This window comes from Ovis aries, chromosome 17 (genome assembly GCF_016772045.2).
Source record: "Ovis aries strain OAR_USU_Benz2616 breed Rambouillet chromosome 17, ARS-UI_Ramb_v3.0, whole genome shotgun sequence".
Taxonomy (NCBI): Eukaryota; Metazoa; Chordata; class Mammalia; order Artiodactyla; family Bovidae; genus Ovis; species Ovis aries.
In genome coordinates this window covers 65,071,302-65,080,480 of record NC_056070.1, presented here as the reverse complement: position 1 = coordinate 65,080,480, position 9,179 = coordinate 65,071,302, and the positions used below count along the sequence as shown (strand labels likewise).

Here is a 9,179-nt window from a genome sequence, read left to right as displayed (position 1 = left end):
CCCATCACCAATATGATTTTTAGCTCTTTAGAAAAGGCTCTGTATCTTTAAGATGCTTTAAGCTTTGTGTCTCTCGAGGTTGGGGGGCTATAAACAATTCACAAGCTGCAAAAACATGTCAAGCAAGTTAGAGAGCCATCAAAGGGGGTTCAGACCGAGACACTCTTTTTATATGCAATAAGGCAGGCAGACTCTGGTTTTGGGGGGTAGATGTTCAGGAAAACTCGGGGGGAACTTCTGAAGCTAGATCACGCCTTTGCATTTTGTCTGGCTTCCTCCCTCATGACCATTACCATGGGCGGGATTCCTCACGCTGGCTCCCGGCACATAGGTACATGTATATCCCCTCGCTTTTGAGCCTCCCTCCCATCTCCATCCTGATCCCACCCCTCTAGGTTGATACAGAGCCCTTGAGTTTCCTGAAAGTGAAGTCACTCAGTCGTGTCTGACTCTTTGCAACCCTGTGGACTGTAGCCTACCAGGCTTCTCCGTCCATGGGATTCTCCAGGTAAGTATAGTGGAGTGGGTTACCATTTCCTTCTCCAGGGCATCTTCCCAACCCAGGGATTGAACCTGGGTCTCCTGCATTGGAGGCAGATGCTTTAACCTCTGAGCCACCAGGGAAGCCTCAAGTTTCCTGAGCCATACAGCAAATTCCCGTTGGCTGTTTTAAATATGGCAATGTAAGTGTTCATGTTCCTCTTTCCATACATCTCACCCTCTCCTCTCCTCTCCCCATGTCCACAAATTATTCTCTGTCTGTTTCTCCATTGCTGCCCTGTAAATAAGTTCTTCAGAATCATTTTTCTAGATTCTATATATGTGTGTTAGAATACGATGCTTATCTTTCTCTTCCTGACTCACTTCACTCTGTATAATAGGTTCTAGGTTCATCCACCTCATCAGAACTGACTCAAATGTGTTCCTTTAATATTCCATTGTGTACACATACCACAGCTTCTTTATCCATTCATCTGTCAATGGGCATCTAGGTTGCTTCCATGTTCTAGCTATTGTAAATAGTGCTGCAGTGAACAATGGGATACATGTGTCTTTCTCAACCCTGGTTTCCTCAGGGTATATGCCTAGGAGTGGGATTGCTGGGTCATATGGTGGTTTTATTCCTAGTTTTTTAGGGACTCTCCTTACCGTCTTCCATAGTGACTGTATCAGTTTATATTCCCACCAACAGTGCAAGAGTGTTCCCTTTTCTCCACATCCTCTCCAGCATTTATTGTGTGTAAACTTTTTGATGATAGCCATTCTGAGTGGTGTGAGGTGATATCTCATTGGTGTCTTGATTTGCTTTTCTCTAGTAATGAGCAATGTTGAGCATCTTTTCATGTATTTGTTAGCCATCTGTATGTCTTCTTTGAAGAAATGTCTGTTTAAGTCTTTTTCCCACATTTTGATTGAGTTGTAGGAGCTGCTTGTATATTTTGGAAATTAATCCTTTGTCAGTTTCATGTGTTACTATTTTCTCCCATTACAAGGGCTGTCTTTTCACCTTGATTATAGTTTCCTTTGCTGTGCAAAACCTTTTAAGTTTAATCAGGTCCTGCTTGTTTACTTTTATTCTTATTTCTGTTACTCTAGGAGGTGGGTCATAGAGGATCTTGTCATTGAGTGTTCTGCCTATGTTTCCCTCTAAGAGTTTTGTAGCTTCTGCTCTTACATTTAGGCCTTTAATCCATTTTGAGTGTATCTTTTTGTATGGTGTTAGGAAGTGTTCTAATTTCATTTTTTTACATGTAGCTGCCCAGTTTTCCCAGCACCATTTATTGAAGAGGCTGTCTTTGCCCCACTGTATATTCTTGCCTCCTCTGTCAAAAATAAGGTACCCATAGGTGCGTGGGTTTATTTCTAGGATTTCTATCTTGTTCCATTGGTCTATATTTCTGTTTTTGTGCCAGTACCATACTGTCTTGATGACTGTAGCTTTGTAGTCTAATCTGAAGTCAGGAAGGTTGATTCCTCCAGCTGCATTCTTCTTTCTCAAGACGGCTTTGGCTATCTGGAGTCTGTGCTTCCATGTGAATTGTGAAATTTTCTGTTTTAGTTTTGTGAAAAATGCCATTGGTAATTTGATAGGGATCACATTGAATTTGTAGATTGCCTTTTGTAGTATAGTCATTTTCACAATATTGATTCTTCTTACCTGGGAACATGGAATATCTCTCCATCTGTTTGTGTTGTCTTTGATTTCTTTCATCAGTGTCTTATAATTTTCCATGTACAGTTCTTTTGTCTCCTTAGGTAAGTCTATTCCTAGATATTTAATTCTTTTTGTTGCAGTGGTGAATGGGACTGATCCCTTAATTTTTCTGATTTTTCATTGTTAGTATATAGAAATGCAAGTGATTTCTGTGTATTGATTTTGTATCCTGCAACTTGGCTAAATTCACTGATTAGCTCTAGTAATTTCCTGATACTATCTTTAGGGTTTTCTATGGACAGTGTCATGTCAGTTGCAAACAGTGAGAGCTTTACTTCTTCTTTTCTGATCTGAATTCATTTTCTTTTTCTCCTCTGATTGCTGTAGCTAGGACTCCCAGAACTATGTTGAATAATAGTGGTTAATTATACAATTACAAGATAATCCTTGTCATGCTCCTGATCTTAGGGGGAATGCTTTCAGTTTCTCACCATTGAGAATAATGTTTGCTATAGGCCTATCATACATGACCTTTTCTATGTTGAGGTTCAGTTCAGTTCAGTTCAGTCACTCAGTCATGTCTGACTCTTTGTGACCCCATGAATCGCTGCATGCCAGGCCTCCCTGTCCATCACCAACTCCTGGAGTTCACTCAAACTCATGTCCATCGAGCCGGTGGTGCCATCCAGCCATCTCATCCTCTGTCGTCCCCTTCTCCTCCTGCCCCCAATCCCTCCCAGCATCAGAGTCTTTTCCAATGAGTTAACTCTTCACATGAGGTGGCCAAAGTTCTGGAGTTTCAGCTTCAGCATCATTCCTTCCAAAGAAATCCCAGGGCTGATCTCCTTTAGAATGGACTGGTTGGATCTCCTTGCAGTCCAAGGGACTCTCAGGAGTCTTCTCCAAAACCACAGTTCAAAAGCATCCATTCTTCGGCGCTCAGCTTTCTTCACAGTCCAACTCTCACATCCATAGGAAAACTCTCACATGACCACTGGAAAAACCATGGCCTTGACTAGACAGACCTTAGTCGGCAAAGTAATGTCTCTGCTTTTCAATATGCTATCTAGGTTGCTCATAACTTTTCTTCCAAAGGGTAAGCATCTTTTAATTTCATGGCTGCAGTCACCATCTGCAGTGATTTTGGAGCCCCCCAAAATAAAGTCTGACCCTGTTTCCACTGTTTCCCCATCTATTTCCCATGAAGTGATGGGACCAGATGCCATAATCTTCGTTTTCTGAATGTTGAGCTCTAAGCCAATGTTTTCACTCTCCTCTTTCACTTTCATCAAGAGGCTTTTAGTTCCTCTTCACTTTCTGCCATAAGGGTGGTGTCATCTGCATATCTGAGGTTATTGATATTTCTTCCGGAAATCTTGATTCCAGCTTGTGCTTCCTCCAGCCCAGCGTTTCTCATGATGCACTCTGCATATAAGTTAAATAAGCAGAGTGACAATATACAGCCTTGACATACTCCTTTTCCTATTTGGAACCAGTCTGTTGTTCCATGTCCAGTTCTAACTGTTGCTTCCTGACCTGCATATAGGTTTCTCAAGAGGCAGGTCAGATGGTCTGTATTCCCATCTCTTTCAGAATTTTCCACAGTTTATTGTGATCCACACAGTCAAAGGCTTTGGCATAGTCAATCAAGCAGAAATAGATGTTTTACTGGAACTCTCTTGCTTTTTCCATGATCCAGCGCATGTTGGCAACTTGACCTCTGGTTCCTCTACCTTTCCTAAAACCAGCTTGAACATCAGGAAGTTCACGGTTCATGTATTGCTGAAGCCTGGCTTGGAGAATTTTGAGCATTACTTTACTAGCATGTGAGATGAGTGCAATTGTGTGGTAATTTGAGCATTCTTTGGCATTGCCTTTCTTTGGAATTGGAATGAAAACTGACCTTTTCCAGTCCTGTGGCCGCTGCTGAGTTTTCCAAATCTGCTGGCATATTGAGTGCAACACTTTCACAGCATCATCTTTCAGGATTTGAAACAGCTCAACTGGAATTCCATCACCTCCAATAGCTTTGTTCTTAGTGATGCTTTCTAAGGTCCACTTGACTTCACATTCCAGGATGTCTGGCTCTAAGTGAGCAATCACACCATCGTGATTATCTTGGTCATGAAGATCTTTTTGTACAGTTCTTCTGTGTATTCTTGCCACCTCTTCTTAATATCTTCTGCTTCTGTTGAGGTAGGTTCCTTCTATGCCCATTTTTCAAAGTGTTTTAATCATAAATAGGTGCTGAGTTTTGTCAAAGGCTTTTTCTCCATCTATTGAGATTATCATATGGTTTTTACCTTTCAACTTGTTAATATTTGTTCACATTGATTTGTGTATATTGAAGAATCCTTGCATTTCTGGAATAAATCCAACTTGATCATGGTGTATGAGCTTTTTGATGTGTTGCTGAATTCTGTTTGCTAAAATTTTGTTGAGGATTTTTGCATCTTTGTTCATCAGTGATATTGGCCTGCAGTTTTCTTTTTCTGTGCTGTCTTTGTCTGGTTTTGGTATCAGGGTGATAATGGCCTTGTAGAATGAGTTTGGAAGTGTTCCTTCCTCTGCAATTTTTTGAAAGAGTTTTAGAAGGATAGGCATTAGCTCTCTCTAAACGTTTGATAGAATTCTCCTGTGAAGCCATCTGGTCCTGGGCTTTTGTTTTTTGGGAGATTTTTGATCACAGCTTCAATTTCAGTGCTTGTAATTGGGTTGTTCATAATTTCTATTTCTTCTGGGTTCAGTCTTGGAAGATTGAACTTTTCTAAGACTCTGTCCATTTCTTCCAGGTTATCCATTTTATTGCCACATATTTGTTCATAATAGTCTCTTATAATCCTTTGTATTTCTGCTTTGTCTGTTGTAGGCTCTCCTTTTTCATTTCTAATTTTGTTGATTTGATTCTTCCCTCTTTTCTTTCTTGATGAGTCTGGCTAAACATTTGTCAGTTTTGTTTACCTTCTCAAAGAACCAGCTTTTAGCTTTATTAATCTTTACTAGTGTTTCTTTTGCTTCTTTTTCATTTATTTCTGCTTGGATCTTTATGATTTCTTCTTCTAATTTTGGGTTTGTTTTCTTTGTTGTTGTTTTTCCAGCTTTAGACGTAGAGTTAGGCTGTCTATTGTATGTTTTTCTTGTTTCTTGAGGTAGGATTGTGTTGCTATAAACTTCCCTCTGAAGACTGCTTTTGCTGCAACCCATAGGTTTTGAGTTGTCATGTTTTCATTGTCATTTGTTTCTAAAAAATTTTTGATTTCTGTTTGGATTTCTCCAGCAACCTGTTGGTTATTTAGAAACATGCTGTTTAACCTCCATGTGTTTGTGTTTATTAGTTTTTTCCTTGTGCTTGACATCTAGCCTCATAGCATTGTGGTTGGAGAAGATGTTTGATATGATTCCAATTTTCTTAAATTCACTGATGTTTGTGACACAAGGTGGTGTCTACCCTGGAGAATGTTTCGTGTGCACTTGAGAAAAAGGTGTATTCTTCTGCATTTGGATGTAATGTCCTGAAGATATCAATGAGGTCCATCTCATCTAATGTATCCTTTAAGACTTGTGTTTCTTTATTGATTTTCTGTTTTGATGATCTGTCCATCTGTGTGAGTGGGGTGTTAAAGTCTCCAATTGTGTTTCTGTCAATTTCTCCTTTTATGTCTGTTAGTGTTTGTCTTATGTATTGAGGTGCTCCTATGTTGGGTACAGAGATATTTACAATTTCTGTGTCTTCCTCTCAGATTGATCCCTTGATCATTATGTAGTGTCCTTCCTTATGTCTTATAATCTTCATTTTAAGATCTATTTTGTCTAAGGATTGCTACTCTAGCTTTCTTTTGCTTCCCATTTGCATGGAATATATTTTTACATCCTCTCACTTTCAGTCTCTATGTGTCTTGGGATCTAAAGTGGGTTTCTTGTAGATAGCATATATATGGGTTGTGTTTTTGTATCCATTCAGCCAGTCTGTGTCTTTTGGTTGGAGCATTTACTCCATTTACATTTAAAGTAATTATTGATATATATATATGTTTCTATTGCCATTTTCTTAATTGTTTGGGGTTGCTTTTGTAGATATTTTTTCCTCTGTTGTATTTCTTGACTATATAAATCCTTTTAACATTTTTTGTAAAGCTGGTTTGGTGGTGCCAAATTCTCTTGGCTTTTGCTTGTCTGAAAAGGTTTTATTTCTCCATCAGTTTTGAATGAGATCCTTGCCAGGTACAGTAATCTTGGTTGTAGATTTTTCCCTTTCAGTACTTTAAATATATCCTGCCACTCCCTTCTGGCCTGCAGAGTTTCCGCTGAAGGATCAGCTGTTAAGCGTATGGGGTTTCCTTTGTATGTTGCTTGTGGCTTCTCCCTTGCTGCTTTTAATGTTCTTTGTGTTTAGTCTTTGTTAGTTTGATTAGCATGTGTCTTGGCATGTTTCTCCTTGGTTTTATCCTGTATGGGACTCTTTGTGCCTCTTGGACTTGATTATTTCCTTTTCCATGTTGGGGAAATTTTCAACTATAACCTCTTCAAAAATTTTCTCATACCCTTTCTTTTTCTCTTCTTCTTCTGGGACCCTTATTATTCGAATGTTGGTGCATTTGATATTGTCCCAGATGTCTCTGAGGTTATCCTCAGTTCTTTTCATTCTTTTTACTTTATTCTGCTCTTCAGAAGTTATTTCCACCATTTTATCTTCCAGCTCACTGCTTCGTTCTTCTGCTTCAGACGTTCTGATGCTGAACCCTTCTAGAGTATTCTTAATTTCAGTAATAATGTTGTCTCTGTATGTTTTTTCTTTAATTCTTCTAGGTCTTTGTTAATTGATTCTTACATTTTCTTCATTTTGCTTTCAAGATTTTTGATCATCTTTACTATCATTATTCTGAATTCTTTTTCAGGTAGTTTGCTTGTTTCCTCTTCATTTATTTTGAGTTCTCTGTTTGTAGTTTCTTTCTTCATTTGTCTTATCTTTTCATTTTTTTTAAAACTTATTGTGTTTGAGGTCTACTTTTCCATGGACTTCCCTGGTGGCTCAGATGGTTAAGTGTCTCCCTACAATGTGGGAGACCCGGGTTCAATCCTTGGGTCGGGAAGATCTCCTGGAGAAGGAAATGGCAACCCACTCCAGTATTCCTGCCTGGAGAATCCCATGGATGGAGGAGCCTGATAGGCTACAGTCCATGGGGTCTCAAAGAGTCAGACACGACTGAGTGACTTCACTTTCTTTTCCCAGGCTTCCGGGTTGAATTCTTTCTTCCTTTTGCTTTCTGCCCTCTCAGGTTGGTCTAGTGGTTTGTGTGAGCTTCTTATAGGGTGAGATTTGTGCTGAGCTTTTGCTTGTTTGCTTGTTTTTCCTCTGATGGGCAAGGCTGAGTGAGGTGGCAATCCTGTCTGCTGACAACTGGGTTTGTATTTTTGTTTTGTTTGTTGTTTAGATGAGGCGTCCTGCACAGGGCACTATTGGTGGTTGGGCGATGCAGGGTCTTGTATTAGAAAGGTTTCCTTTGTGTGAGTTCTATTTGATACCTGCTAGGGTTAGTTCTCTGGTAGTCTAGGGTCTTGGAGTCGGTGCTCCCACACCAAAGGCTCAGGCTTGATCTCTGAGGAGGTCATTTCTTCTCTTTAGGCTGATGAATTCCTTTGGAAAACTTCAAGGGGCAGAATGTGTGAGGATGCCTGGAGAGCATCACTTACGCCTCCGTGGACAGCAGTCACGATAGACTATCTGTGTGTGCATTTACCCTGTCTTCTAGCTCAGTTGTCCACAGTCCTTTCCAGTGTCTTTTCCGCATCTCACACGTCACTCGTACCTATCTGTGTCATTTTAATGGATTTAACTCTATTTTTGGCTGTGCCTGGGCTTTCTCTAGTCCCAGGGAGTGGGGGCTACATCCGAGTTGCGGTGCTTGGGCTTCTCATTGCCACGACTTCTCACGTTGCAGAGCACAGACTGTAGGGTATGTGGGCTTCAGCAGTTGTGAACACTCATATTGTTGGTGGGAATATAAACTGATGCAGCCGCTATGGAAGACAATCTGGAAGTTCCTCGGAAAAAAGACTAAAACAGAGCTGCCATATTGCCCCTGCAATCCCCCTCCTGGGCATATGTTTGGCCCATGGACTTCATTGCCCCATGGCATATGGAATCTTCCTGGAGCAGGGATGGAACTCATATCCCCTACATTGGCAGGCAGATTCTTAACCACTGGACCACCAGAGCAGTCCTGTGTCACACTTTAGATTCCACACAACAGTGACAGGGTCTTCATCCTCCTCTGACTTCACTCAGCATGACAGTCTCCGGGTCCATCGGTGTTGCTACAAACAGCATTATTTCACTCTATTTAATGGGTGAGTAGTATTCCACTGTATGTATGTATCATATCTTCTTTATCCATTCAGCTGGTGACGGACATTTATGTTATTTCCATGTCTTGGCTATTGTGAACAGTGCTGCAATGAACACTGGGGCACATGCACCTTTTTGAATTATAGTTTTGTCCAGACATATGCCCAGGAGGGGGATTGCAGGATCAGCATAGCAGCTCTATTTTAGTTTTTTTTCTGAGGAACCTCCAAGTTGTCTTCCATAGTGGTTGCATCAATTTACATTCCCACCAACAATATGAGTGTTCCCTTTTCTCCACGCCCTCTCTAGCGTTGATTTGTAGACTTTTTAGTAGTGGCCATTCTGACCACTGTATGGTGATACCTCACTGTAGTTTTGGTCCACATTTCTCTGAAAATTATCGACATTGAGTATCTCTTCATAGGCCTGTTGGCCATATATACGTCATCTTTGGTTGGATACAACTTTGTGACTAAACAACAGCAACATTTAGGTCTTCTGCCCATTTGTAGATGGGGCTCTTTGTTTTCTTGTTATTGAGTTGCATGAGCTGTTTGTATATTTTGGAAATTAAGCCCTGGTCACGGCATCATTTGCATATATTTTCTTCCAGTCCATAGGCTGTCTTTTCATTTTGTTTATGGTTTCCTTTGCTGTATAAAAACTTGCAAGTTTGAT

At 40.4% G+C, this 9,179-nt stretch overlaps 1 non-coding gene across 1 annotated transcript; it reads right to left on the bottom strand.

Moving 5' to 3' along the window:
* Positions 1–552: 552 nt before the first annotated feature.
* TRNAW-CCA (transfer RNA tryptophan (anticodon CCA)) lies at positions 553–624 on the bottom strand. The gene has a single exon. It is a non-coding gene; the product is annotated as a tRNA-Trp (tRNA).
* Positions 625–9,179: the final 8,555 nt, after the last annotated feature.